Source organism: Bufo bufo, chromosome 4 (assembly GCF_905171765.1).
Source record: "Bufo bufo chromosome 4, aBufBuf1.1, whole genome shotgun sequence".
Classification (NCBI taxonomy): Eukaryota; Metazoa; Chordata; class Amphibia; order Anura; family Bufonidae; genus Bufo; species Bufo bufo.
In genome coordinates, this window is record NC_053392.1 from 10,597,911 (window position 1) to 10,612,472 (window position 14,562).

The 14,562-nt window shown below is 45.7% G+C and overlaps 3 protein-coding genes across 14 annotated transcripts in view; 2 read left to right on the forward strand and 1 right to left on the reverse strand.

The window, feature by feature from the left end:
* The window catches only part of LOC120998305 (gastrula zinc finger protein XlCGF26.1-like), a 4,064,644-nt gene that overhangs the window by 3,116,252 nt on the left and 933,830 nt on the right, over window positions 1-14,562 (reverse strand). The window contains exon 1 of one of the 11 annotated variants that reach the window (XM_040428957.1): window positions 7,583-7,655. The exons of the other annotated variants lie outside the window; for them this stretch is intronic. The gene's annotated coding sequence lies outside the window, so the exon portion shown is untranslated. Of the gene's footprint in view, window positions 1-7,582; window positions 7,656-14,562 lie in introns of those variants that run through there. 11 annotated transcript variants of the gene reach the window in all.
* Window positions 1-14,562, forward strand: part of LOC120998356 (zinc finger protein 420-like) — an 870,654-nt gene that overhangs the window by 76,707 nt on the left and 779,385 nt on the right. The window lies entirely within an intron of this gene.
* LOC120997437 (gastrula zinc finger protein XlCGF26.1-like) overlaps window positions 1-14,562 on the forward strand; it is a 296,047-nt gene that overhangs the window by 61,585 nt on the left and 219,900 nt on the right. The gene's annotated exons all lie outside the window — the stretch shown is intronic.

Consider the following 14,562-nt stretch of genomic DNA (forward strand, 5'->3'; position numbering starts at 1 on the left):
TGTGCTCGTCAACATTCTCACCTGAGTTAACAAGACGATTACTGAAATGATCTCAGCAGGTCCTTTAATGACAGCAATGAAATGCAGTGGAAAGGTTTTTTGGGGATTAAGTTAATTTTCATGGCAAAGAAGGACTATGCAATTCATCTGATCACTCTTCATAACATTCTGGAGTATATGCAAATTGCTATTATAAAAACTTAAGCAGCAACTTTTCCAATTTCCAATATTTATGTTGTAACGGACCGTTTCAGCAGACAAGGGGTTAAAATCCGTTTAGGCGATAAGCCCCTTTCTGAGAGACAGGCACAGCTACTGCAGGACACCAACCTCCCGAACTGGATACAAAATAGCACTCCAAACTGGAACCTCACGAATAGCTGCTAGCAGACGAACAGGAATCAGCTTACACTCCTGGCAATCAGTCTCTAACAGCATACAGTGGATCCCCCCAATAACGAGACAAGGCTCCGTGTTGAGGGTCAAGCAGTGGTCTGAGGTGCTGGCACACCCAGCCTGGTTTTTATTACAGTTGTTTGCAAATACAGGTCCGCCCACAGGGAGGTATAAAACAACCAAGCCCATCTGGTGTACACGCCCCTAGGGGACCAGAATGAAGACTGTGACATAGGACAGATATGCAGCACTGTAGGATACACAGAGACAATACATTCCAATTATCTCTCAAGACAAAGAGAAATCACCAATACACATGTGGATATAACAGGACAGACATCACCATTTAAACACACAATGGGACAATGGCACAATAGAAACACACCCAGCATATTCCTCCCAAGCTGACAAGTTACACTTATTATAAATTGTTACAACTTTGTGAGTTTACCTTGGCCATACATATAACTAACATCAATTTAAACAGTATAACTTGGGGACAAACCTATCCAAAATTCACTTGAATAGGTTCAGGGGTTTAAAAGTTAGTATGGGCCATAATCCTGAGGCAAGAGGCTTTTAAACAGGCCTCCCCAAAACCCAGTGGCGAGGTTGGTTTCGCCACACATCTCCCCCCCCCCAGGGAAGACTAACCAGATACCTGACCTCACGCCGGTCGGTACCTGAGTTAGTCTGGCAGCCCACCCACAACCCAATACTGGACCTGTTGCATTTGGTAGCCTGTCTCTGTCCAGTGAGTCCACCCAGGTTATGTTGGAAGCTGGTACTCCCGGTCTCTGTGTTGCTCCCTGGCTTAGAGTCTGGTTGTTGGAGGGGGAGACCGACTGTCTCTACCCCCTGTGCTGTAAGTGCAGAGACCACGGTCCCATCTGCACTGTTGTGGGGCTTACTGTCTCCCCCTGGTGCGTTAAGCTGCCGCTGGGGAGAGGGGGTAACAAGCTCCTCTCCCATACATACTTCCAGCCGCTGGGGAGGGCGACCGACCGTCTCCGCTCCCAATACAGTGTCCTGCTGCTGGGGAAAGGAGACTGGGCTCTCTATTCCCTGCTGGACACTCTGCCACTGGGGAATGGAGACTGGGCTCCCAATTCCCAAAAAATCACTCTGCTGCTGGGGGGCAGGAACAACTACCTCTGCCCCCTGTAACTCAGCCTGCCGCTGGGGAGGAAGGACGCTGCTCTCCTCTCCCTGCATTTCACACTGCCTTCCCGGCATATCACTCTGCTGCTGGGGGGCAGGAACAACTACCTCTGCCCCCTGTAACTCAGCCTGCCGCTGGGGAGGGAGGACGCTGCTCTCCTCTCCCTGCATTTCACACTGCCGCTGGGGAATGGAGACTGGGCTCCCAATTCCCTGCAATTCACACTGCCGCTGGGGAATGGAGACTGGGCTCCCAATTCCCTGCTGGACACTCTGCCGCTGGGGAGGGGAGACTGAGCTCTCTCTGTCCCGCAACTGTAACTTCCGATGGAGGTCCACCCAACGTGGCAGCTGACCGTCACCTTCTGCCCGGTATAGTAGGGTCTTGAACACTAGACTCCTCACAAACTTCACGTATTTCATCATACGGTCAAATTCCTCCACAGAGTATCTGTACTCCACTTCTGGTTCCATCCTGGTGCTTTTAGGGTCGCTGTACTGAGACATGCGTTGCCCTTAAGTTGTAAAATCCAAAGAAATGGTGTCTCCTGTAGCTGTCCTTCTGGCTGTAGGAACGATCCCGCTGCTTGCCACCAATGTAACGGACCGTTTCAGCAGACAAGGGGTTAAAATCCGTTTAGGCGATAAGCCCCTTTCTGAGAGACAGGCACAGCTACTGCAGAACACCAACCTCCCGAACTGGATACAAAATAGCACTCCAAACTGGAACCTCACGAATAGCTGCTAGCAGACGAACAGGAATCAGCTTACACTCCTGGCAATCAGTCTCTAACAGCATACAGTGGATCCCCCCAATAACGAGACAAGGCTCCGTGTTGAGGGTCAAGCAGTGGTCTGAGGTGCTGGCACACCCAGCCTGGTTTTTATTACAGTTGTTTGCAAATACAGGTCCGCCCACAGGGAGGTATAAAACAACCAAGCCCATCTGGTGTACACGCCCCTAGGGGACCAGAATGAAGACTGTGACATAGGACAGATATGCAGCACTGTAGGATACACAGAGACAATACATCCCCACAATGCATCATGGTTTCCTCCTCTCTGCCCTGGAGACACCCGAGGCGTAATCCAATTATCTCTCAAGACAAAGAGAAATCACCAATACACATGTGGATATAACAGGACAGACATCACCATTTAAACACACAATGGGACAATGGCACAATAGAAACACACCCAGCATATTCCTCCCAAGCTGACAAGTTACACTTATTATAAATTGTTACAACTTTGTGAGTTTACCTTGGCCATACATATAACTAACATCAATTTAACCACTTCAGCCCCTATAGCTTAAACACCCTGAAAGACCAGGCCACTTTTTACACTTCTGACCTACACTATTTTTACCGTTTATTGCTCGGTCATGCAACTTACCACCCAAATGAATTTTACCTCCTTTCTTCTCACTAATAGAGCTTTCATTTGGTGGTATTTCATTGCTGCTGACATTTTTACTTTTTTTGTTATTAATCGAAATTTAACGATTTTTTTGCAAAAAAATGACATTTTTCACTTTCAGTTATAAAATTTTGCAAAAAAAACGAGATCCATATATAAATTTTGCTCTAAATTTATTGTTCTACATGTCTTTGATAAAAAAAAAATGTTTGGGTAAAAAAAAATGGTTTGGGTAAAAGTTATAGCGTTTACAAACTATGGTACAAAAATGTGAATTTCCGCTTTTTGAAGCAGCTCTGACTTTCTGAGCACCTGTCATGTTTCCTGAGGTTCTACAATGCCCAGACAGTACAAACACCCCACAAATGACCCCATTTCGGAAAGTAGACGCCCTAAGGTATTCACTGATGGGCATAGTGAGTTCATAGAACTTTTTATTTTTTGTCACAAGTTAGCGGAAAATGATGATTTTTTTTTTATTTTTTCTTACAAAGTCACATATTCCACTAACTTGTGACAAAAAATAAAAACTTCCATGAACTCACTATGCCCATCAGATCACTTGTGGGGTAGTTATACTGCCCCGGCATTTTCCAGGGGCCCTAATGTGTTGTAAGTAGGTAAATGAAGTTGGGGAATGTGTTTTGGGGTGTCATTTTACATATACCCATGCTGGGTGAGATAAATATCTTGGTCAAATGCCAACTTTGTATAAAAAAATGGGAAAAGTTGTCTTTTGCCAAGATATTTCTCTCACCCAACCTAGGTGGGCAAAGGGGCCCATATACCCATGCTGGGTGAGATAAATATCTTGGTCAAATGCCAACTTTGTATGCCAACTTTGTATAAAAAAATGGGAAAAGTTGTCTTTTGCCAAGATATTTCTCTCACCCAACCTAGGTGGGCAAAGGGGCCCATATTCCAAAGAGCACCTTTCGGATCTCACTGGTCATTTTTTACAGAATTTGATTTCAAACTCCTTACCACACATTTGGGCCCCTAGAATGCCAGGGCAGTATAACTACCCCACAAGTGACCCCATTTTGGAAAGAAGACACCCCAAGGTATTCGCTGATGGGCATAGTGAGTTCATGGAAGTTTTTATTTTTTGTCACAAGTTTGTGGAATATGAGACTTTGTAAGGAAAAAAAAAAAAAAAAAAAAATCATCATTTTCCACTAACTTGTGACAAAAAATAAAAAATTCTAGGAACTCGCCATGCCCCTCATGGAATACCTTGGGGTGTCTTCTTTCCAAAATGGGGTCACTTGTGGGGTAGTTATACTGCCCTGGCATTCTAGGGGCTTAAATGTGTGGTAAGGAGTTTGAAATCAAATTCTGTAAAACATGACCAGTGAAATCCGAAAGGTGCTCTTTGGAATGTGGGCCCCTTTGCCCACCTAGGTTGCAAAAAAGTGCCACACATGTGGTATCTCCGTATTCAGGAGAAGTTGGGGAATGTGTTTTGGGGTGTCTAGGTGGGCAAAGGGGCCCATATTCCAAAGAGCACCTTTCGGATTTCACTGGTCATTTTTTACAGAATTTGATTTCAAACTCCTTACCACACATTTGGGCCCCTAGAATGCCAGGGCAGTATAACTACCCCACAAGTGACCCCATTTTGGAAAGAAGACACCCCAAGGTATTCGCTGATGGGCATAGTGAGTTCATGGAAGTTTTTATTTTTTGTCACAAGTTAGTGGAATATGAGACTTTGTAAGGAAAAAAAAAAAAAGAAAAAAAATCATCATTTTCCACTAACTTGTGACAAAAAATAAAAAATTCTAGGAACTTGCCATGCCCCTCACGGAGTACCTTGGGGTGTCTTCTTTCCAAAATGGGGTCACTTGTGGGGTAGTTATACTGCCCTGGCATTTTCCAGGGGCCCTAATGTGTTGTAAGTAGGTAAATGACCTGTGAAATCCGAAAGGTGCTCTTTGGAATGTGGGCCCCTTTGCCCACCTAGGCTGCAAAAAAGTGCCACACATGTGGTATCGCCGTATTCAGGAGAAGTTGGGGAATGTGTTTTGGGGTGTCATTTTACATATACCCATGCTGGGTGAGATAAATATCTTGGTCAAATGCCAACTTTGTATAAAAAAATGGGAAAAGTTGTCTTTTGCCAAGATATTTCTCTCACCCAGCATGGGTATATGTAAAATGACACCCCAAAACACATTGCCCAACTTCTCCTGAGTACGGCGATACCAGATGTGTGACACTTTTTTGCAGCCTAGATGCGCAAAGGGGCCCACATTCCTTTTATGAGGGCATTTTTAGACATTTGGATCCCAGACTTCTTCTCACGCTTTAGGGCCCCTAGAATGCCAGGGCAGTATAAATACCCCACATGTGACCCCATTTTGGAAAGAAGACACCCCAAGGTATTCAATGAGGGGCATGGCGAGTTCATAGAATTTTTTTTTTTTTGGCACAAGTTAGCGGAAATTGATTTTATTTATTTTTTTCTCACAAAGTCTCCCTTTCCGCTAACTTGGGACAAAAATTTCAATCTTTCATGGACTCAATATGCCCCTCACGGAATACCTGGGGGTGTCTTCTTTCCGAAATGGGGTCACATGTGGGGTATTTATACTGCCCTGGCATTCTAGGGGCCCTAAAGCGTGAGAAGAAGTCTGGAATATAAATGTCTAAAAAATTTTACACATTTGGTTTCCGTGAGGGGTATGGTGAGTTCATGTGAGATTTTATTTTTTGACACAAGTTAGTGGAATATGTGACTTTGTAAGAAAAAAATAAATAATTTCCGCTAACTTGGGCCAAAAAAATGTCTGAATGGAGCCTTACAGGGGGGTGATCAATGACAGGGGGGTGATCAATGACAGGGGGGTGATCAATGACAGGGGGGTGATCAATGACAGGGGGGTGATCAGGGAGTCTATATGGGGTGATCACCACAGTCATTGATCACGCCCCTGTAAGGCTTCATTCAGACGTCCGGATGCGTTTTGCGGATCCGATCCATCTATCAGTGGATCCGTAAAAATCATGCGGACATCTGAATGGATCTTACAGGGGGGTAATCAATGACAGGGGGGTGATCAATGACAGGGGGGTGATCAGGGAGTCTATATGGGGTGATCAGGGGTGATCAAGGGTGAATAAGGGGTTAATAAGTGACAGGGGGGGGGTGTAGTGTAGTGGTGCAACATATTACTGAGCTGCCTGTGTCCTCTGGTGGTCGATCCAAACAAAGGGGACCACCAGAGGACCAGGTAGCAGGTATATTAGACGCTGTTATCAAAACAGCGTCTAATATACCTGTTAGGGGTTAAAAAAATCACATCTCCAGCCTGCCAGCGAACGATCGCCGCTGGCAGGCTGGAGATCAACTCGCTTACCTTCCGATCCTGTGAACGCGTGCGCCTGTGTGCGCGCGTTCACAGGAAATTTCGCGTCTCGCGAGAGGACGCGCCGGCGCGTCCACCCAGAAGAGCAGGGCCGCCGCAAAGACGCAATCCTGCGTACGGCGGTCCTGAGGAGGTTAAACAGTATAACTTGGGGACAAACCTATCCAAAATTCACTTGAATAGGTTCAGGGGTTTAAAAGTTAGTATGGGCCATAATCCTGAGGCAAGAGGCTGATAAACAGGCCTCTCCAAAACCCAGTGGCGAGGTTGGTTTCGCCACATATGTAATTCTCAAAACTTTTGGCCACGACTGTACACTGTGGATTTAAGGGCAGCAAATCCTCAGCATTCTACAGGACCAGCAAAATGGAGGACATTTTGAGAAATCTTATCTTATGCTGCAAAAATAAAATCTGAGCGTAAATTGACCTGCAGTTCGGATTTAAATCTGCAGCCGATCAACTCTGTGGAAATGTAAAGAGCGAAATCTACGGAAAATCCACATGTAACACATACAGATTTCACCAGACCCTTACAAATAATCCTGTTGCCCCACATGAGTTCAGTAAATATTCTTAGATGCTGCGGTCTCTAGTGACTGTGGGATCGCAGGGTTTAAACAGGTGGGTTTGATGTTACCTCCAGTCCCAACAGCAGGCAGGACTCCACTGTAAAACACACCCAGGACCCACAGCGTATGGAGCGGCCTCATCTTACTTTACTGCAGCTCTAAGGTGGAACCTCACCTGAAGAAACCTCCCAATTCCCTTCCTCCATTCATGATTCCATACCTGTGGTCACATGGACTGGAATGTCCTCCTCCACCTCACTCTTACACGGGGGATCGCCCATCATCCGCTCTTCTTCATCCTCCACTTTAATATCAGTCACATCTTCCCCCTGATTTGTCATCTGTAACAATTCAGGACAATACAGCAGACAGGTGGGAAATCTAACAGATCCACATAAGAGACCCCCACCATCTATGACCCCTCTATGACTGCAGGACCCCCCTATATAGATGTGTATAGGGCTCAGCTCCATCTACCTGATGGTTCTCTGGGAGCTTCTCCTCTGGACAGTCCTGGGAATACAGAGGATGGGGACATCTCTCGGGGGGATTTCCTTCTCTGAGTCCATCTGTAGGAAACACACAGGAACAGGGGAGATTATTACATGTGATGAGAAGATGGGAGTAGTATCCAGGTGACCCATGACAGCCCCCTCCTTACCCTGCTGATCGCCCCATAAATCCGTCTCCTCTTCTTCTTCATCTTTAACCTCAACCTTAATAATATTCAGATTTTCATCCTAAATAAGAAAAATGTAAAATGATCTTTGGTTCAATCCCTTTCTGGTCAGATTCTGGGGAGACTTCAGCTCCATCTACCTGATGGTTCTCTGTGAGCTTCTCCTCTGGACAGTCCTGGGAATACAGAGGACGAGGACATCTCTCGGGGGGACTTCTCCTCCTGGATCCATCTGTGGAGACACAAGCACACAGTGACTGAATACACGGCCTCCTGTAGATCTGTCTACAGGGAGTGCAGAATTATTAGGCAAGTTGTATTTTTGAGGATAAATTTTATTATTGAACAACAACCATGTTCTCAATGAACCCAAAAAACTCATTAATATCAAAGCTGAATATTTTTGGAAGTAGTTTTTAGTTTGTTTTTAGTTTTAGCTATTTTAGGGGGATATCTGTGTGTGCAGGTGACTATTACTGTGCATAATTATTAGGCAACTTAACAAAAAACAAATATATACCCATTTCAATTATTTATTTTTACCAGTGAAACCAATATAACATCTCAACATTCACAAATATACATTTCTGACATTCAAAAACAAAACAAAAACAAATCAGTGACCAATATAGCCACCTTTCTTTGCAAGGACACTCAAAAGCCTGCCATCCATGGATTCTGTCAGTGTTTTGATCTGTTCACCATCAACATTGCGTGCAGCAGCAACCACAGCCTCCCAGACACTGTTCAGAGAGGTGGACTGTTTTCCCTCCTTGTAAATCTCACATTTTATGATGGACCACAGGTTCTCAATGGGGTTCAGATCAGGTGAACAAGGAGGCCATGTCATTAGATTTTCTTCTTTTATACCCTTTCTTGCCAGCCACGCTGTGGAGTACTTGGACGCGTGTGATGGAGCATTGTCCTGCATGAAAATCATGTTTTTCTTGAAGGATGCAGACTTCTTCCTGTACCACTGCTTGAAGAAGGTGTCTTCCAGAAACTGGCAGTAGGACTGGGAGTTGAGCTTGACTCCATCCTCAACCCGAAAAGGCCCCACAAGCTCATCTTTGATGATACCAGCCCAAACCAGTACTCCACCTCCACCTTGCTGGCGTCTGAGTCGGACTGGAGCTCTCTGCCCTTTACCAATCTATCCACGGGCCCATCCATCTGGCCCATCAAGACTCACTCTCATTTCATCAGTCCATAAAACCTTAGAAAAATCAGTCTTGAGATATTTCTTGGCCCAGTCTTGACGTTTCAGCTTGTGTGTCTTGTTCAGTGGTGGTCGTCTTTCAGCCTTTCTTACCTTGGCCATGTCTCTGAGTATTGCACACCTTGTGCTTTTGGGCACTCCAGTGATGTTGCAGCTCTGAAATATGGCCAAACTGGTGGCAAGTGGCATCTTGGCAGCTGCACGCTTGACTTTTCTCAGTTCATGGGCAGTTATTTTGCGCCTTGGTTTTTCCACACGCTTCTTGCGACCCTGTTGACTATTTTGAATGAAACGCTTGATTGTTCGATGATCACGCTTCAGAAGCTTTGCAATTTTAAGAGTGCTGCATCCCTCTGCAAGATATCTCACTATTTTTGACTTTTCTGAGCCTGTCAAGTCCTTCTTTTGACCCATTTTGCCAAAGGAAAGGAAGTTGCCTAATAATTATGCACACCTAATATAGGGTGTTAATGTCATTAGACCACACCCCTTCTCATTACAGAGATGCATATCACCTAATATGCTTAATTGGTAGTAGGCTTTCGAGCCTATACAGCTTGGAGTAAGACAACATGCATAAAGAGGATGATGTGGTCAAAATACTCATTTGCCTAATAATTCTGCACGCAGTGTATAGATCAGACTCTTCTCTCAGCTCCTTCACTTCTAGGTTTAGTGATCGGGGCCTAAATAACAATGTTCTGCTCCTCACCAACCTTCTGCTAAACCTCAAACTAATCCAGTAATATAGAACATAGAAATTCCAGGCTGTGAACTGCTCTTTCTTCCAGAGACTCGGCTTTCATTCTTTACAGCAGGTAGAAGAGACTTGGACATTGATGGATTTAGATCGGTCGTCTGGTGGAGAAAACCTAGATCCTAATCTGTTTGGGAGATAAACTGAACTAATTCCATTAATCGCCATTTCTAGGGAGCAAGAATAAGGATTTGCCCGGTATCATGGAAAGTAATTCACCCCCCACAGCATGAGTGAGGAGGAAATATTTCCAGTGACAGGCAGATTTATTAGGAGCAGGACTACAGGAGCCGGTGTCCTCCGGAGACAGGGGATCACTAGAGCTCTGTAGTGTGGCTGCTAATAACACAGGGCCTGTGATTGCTGAAAGTGGAGGTGACTGGAATGGCGCTCCTTTCAGTGATGGAGGAGACCACATGTACCGATGGAGATCTACACGTGGAGGTTTGGCTGTAGGTGACAAGAGTGACAGAGGCTCCCGGGTTCAATCCTCTTGAGCCTATATTATACTTTGTTACTTTGATTCCAAGAGGCTTAAATGCCGAAATGGAATTGCTTGGATTTCTATAATTCTGGGGCGAGGGCCTGTTGGGGACGGGACATCGGCGTCCGGCTGCTTATCAGCACTCCGATCTCCCTTCCCCGGCAGACCAGCGCGCCCAATCAATCTGTCCCAGTAAAGAATGCTTCTAAATGCACCATATAATGGCAGCTTTGAGACCCCCACTGAGGAAGGGCAGGGCTCCAGGTGGCGACCAAAATGGTCGCCAATGCGACTTGCCATTTGTGACTAGACCCGCCGCCGCAGCTCTGAATACAGCGGCGGGTCACAGGAGATGATAGTTCTCTGCCCCGCCGCCGATGTTTTTCTCAGCAGAACAGTGGAGAAGGAGTCTCTCCCTCCCGCCTGTGCTGACGCCAATAAGAAGAGAGACGGGAGGGGCTGTGGCCACTGCGCCACCAATGAAGATAACTGACCTGTTAATACACTGCTCAAAAAAATAAAGGGAACACAAAAATAACACATCCTAGATCTGAGTTAATTAAATATTCTTCTGAAATACTTTGTTCTTTACATAGTTGAATGCGCTGACAACAAAATCACACAAAAATAAAAAAATGGAAATCTAATTTTTCAACCCATGGAGGTCTGGATTTGGAGTCACACTCAAAATTAAAGTGGAAAAACACACTACAGGCTGATCCAACTTTGATGTAATGTCCTTAAAACAAGTCAAAATGAGGCTCAGTAGTGTGTGTGGCCTCCACATGCCTGTATGACCTCCCTACAACGCCTGTGCATGCTCCTGATGAGGTGGCGGACGGTCTCCTGAGGGATCTCCTCCCAGACCTGGACTAAAGCATCTGCCAACTCCTGGACAGTCTGTGGTGCAACGTGACGTTGGTGGATAGAGCGAGACATGATGTCCCAGATGTGCTCAATTGGATTCAGGTCTGGGGAACGGGCGGGCCAGTCCATAGCATCAATGCCTTCGTCTTGCAGGAACTGCTGACACACTCCAGCCACATGAGGTCTAGCATTGTCTTGCATTAGGAGGAACCCAGGGCCAACCGCACCAGCATATGGTCTCACAAGGGGTCTGAGGATCTCATCTCGGTACCTAATGGCAGTCAGGCTACCTCTGGCGAGCACATGGAGGGCTGTGCGGCCCTCCAAAGAAATGCCACCCCACACCATTACTGACTCAATGCCAAACTGGTCATGCTGGAGGATGTTGCAGGCAGCAGAACGTTCTCCACGGCGTCTCCAGACTCTGTCACGTCTGTCACATGTGCTCAGTGTGAACCTGCTTTCATCTGTGAAGAGCACAGGGCGCCAGTGGCGAATTTGCCAATGTTGGTGTTCTCTGGCAAATGCCAAACGTCCTACACGGTGTTGGGCTGTAAGCACAACCCCCACCTGTGGACGTCGGGCCCTCATATCACCCTCATGAAGTCTGTTTCTGACCGTTTGAGCAGACACATGCACATTTGTGGCCTGCTGGAGGTCATTTTGCAGGACTCTGGCAGTGCTCCTCCTGTTCCTCCTTGCACAAAGGCAGAGGTAGCGGTCCTGCTGCTGGGTTGTTGCCCTCCTACGGCCTCCTCCACGTCTCCTGATGTACTGGCCTGTCTCCTGGTAGCGCCTCCTTGCTCTGGACACTACGCTGACAGACACAGCAAACCTTCTTGCCACATCTCGCATTGATGTGCCATCCTGGATAAGCTGCACTACCTGAGCCACTTGTGTGGGTTGTAGACTCCGTCTCATGCTACCACTAGAGTGAAAGCACCGCCAGCATTCAAAAGTGACCAAAACATCAGCCAGGAAGCATAGGAACTGAGAAGTGGTCTGTGGTCACCACCTGCAGAACCACTCTTTTATTGGGGGTGTCTTGCTAATTGCCTATAATTTCCACCTGTTGTCTATCCCATTTGCACAACAGCATGTGAAATTGATTGTCACTCAGTGTTGCTTCCTAAGTGGACAGTTTGATTTCACAGAAGTGTGATTGACTTGGAGTTACATTGTGTTGTTTAAGTGTTCCCTTTATTTTTTTGAGCAGTGTACAAATACAGGAGGCGGGAGCCGGAATCAAGTGCGGTACCTGAGGGGTTAACTGCAGCGGATGGCAGCTCCCTGTCATAGAGGTCGGTTGCCAGCTATTTGATTCCGGCACCCGCCTCCTGTATTTGTATTAACAGGTCAGTTATCTTCATTGGTGGCGCAGTGCCCCCGCCTCAACACCCCAGTATAATAAACATTGGTGGAGCAGTGCGCCCCCCACACCCCAGTATAATAAACAGCAGTGTCAATGAGGGTTAAAAAAAATAATAATTAACTCACCACCTCCTCCAATTGATCGCGTAGCTGCCGGTCTGTTCTTTCTTCAGGACCTGTGGTGACGTCACTGAGCAGAGTGATGTCACCACAGGTCCTTTGACAGGACCTGATTCCTGAAGAAAGAACAGGAGATTGGCAGCTACGCGATCAATTGGAGGAGGGGAGTTCATTTTATTTTATTTTTTTTAACCCTCAATTTACCTTCTACTATGCATTCTGTATTCAGAATGCTATTATTTTCCCTTATAACCATGTTATAAAGGGAAAATAATACAGTGAATAGACTTTCATCTTAGCAACCATGCGTGAAAATCGCACTGCATCCGCACTTGCTTGCGATTTTTACGCAGCCCCATTAACTTCTATGGGGCCTGCGTTGCGTGAAAAAAAGCACAATATAGAGCATGCTGCGATTTTATCTCAACGCACAAGTGATGCGTGAAAATCACCGCTCATCTGCACAGCCCCATAGAAATGAATGGGTCCGGATTCAGTGCGGGTGCAATGCGGGTGCAGAAATCTCGCCCGTGTGAAAGGAACCTAAGGGTGAATAGGACAAGGGTTCAAGCCCCTAAGGGGGCTAATAGTAAGTTAAAAAAAACAAACACTAAGGCTACTTTCACACTTGCGGCAGTGTGATCCGGGGGCAGTTCTGCCGATCTGGATGTGACTGAAAGAATTTGTGAGACGCATCCGGATGCGGATCCATCTCCCAAATGCATTGCAAGGACGGATCCGTCTTGTATCTTTTTACACATTTTTACCGGTATTTTGAATGCCGGATCCGGCACTAATACATTCCTATGGGGAAAAATGCTGGATCCGGCATTCCGGCAAGTCTTCTGTTTTTTGGACCGGAGATAAAACCGTAGCATGCTGCGGTTTTATATTTTGCCTGATCAGTCAAAAAGACTGAACTGAAGACATCCTGATGCAAACTGAACGGATTACTCTCCATTCAGAATGCATGGGGATATGCCTGATCAGTTCTTTTCCGGTATAGAGCCCCTGTGACGGAACTCAGCGCCGGAAAAGAAAAACGCTAATGTGGAAGTACCCTAAAATATTACGTTTAAATCCCCCCTTTGCCAATTTTACATATAAAATATATAAACAATAAATAAATAAACATATTACTTAGCGCTGCGTCCGAAAAGTCCAAACTATTAAATTATTAAAGAATATCTCCTATGCGGTGAGCGCCGTAACAGACATAAATAAATAAAAACCATGCGATTCGCCATTTTTTAGTCACCTTGTCACCCCAAAAAATAGGAGAGGACTGTTCTATTATGGGCCGAACGTTTCATAAAATGCGAAAAATGCACGCGGCTTTTTTTTGTGTTTTTTTTTTTTGTGGTATTGAGTATCGCAATACTTTTTTAGGGTGACGAAATCGAATCAAAATTTTGGTATCGAAACAACCCTACGCCGATCTGATCGGCGTAGCGTTGTCACGATACCAAAATTTTTATTCGGTTTCGATTTGGCGACTAAAAATTTTATTTGGCGCCTACATTTTTCAGTTCAGGAGCCAATGCTAGGTATTATTTTTAGTCTGGGGCACTGAAGGGGTAGTTGTGACCCCGGAACGCGTCTGGTACAGAACAGTGAGGGATACTATTGAGCGGATCCAGCTCGGACATGTTGCATTAATCGTGGACTTTGTTAAAGACAATTGGAGAATACTCAGCCGCTCTGTAATAAATCCCGGACTCTAGGACCTTGGAAGCCAATCAACGCACACAGCCTCGGTCACGTGGGATGCCACGGGGAGGCTTATGGACCACGTGGGACGCCGCAGTAGTAAAGAATGAGTGTGCTTCCGGGACGGCTCCGGTCAAGGAGCACGGATACCGAGCGGCCGAACAGCTACAATACGGGACTGGTAACATACTATATACAACCATATATATTGTCTCAAACTACATGACAAACAGTCCGGATATCAGAATTTTCCTGATTAGTAAGGTCTGCAGGACAAACAATTACAAGCAGTGACCCTCCCCTACTATATGGTATTTTGGAGGACTTCCCCCCATGTATGAAGATTTTGGACATCAATGAATATATAAAATATAAGTATACATACCGCTTTATGTCCCAGGATAAGGGACCACAACTCATCCATTGTGTTATAT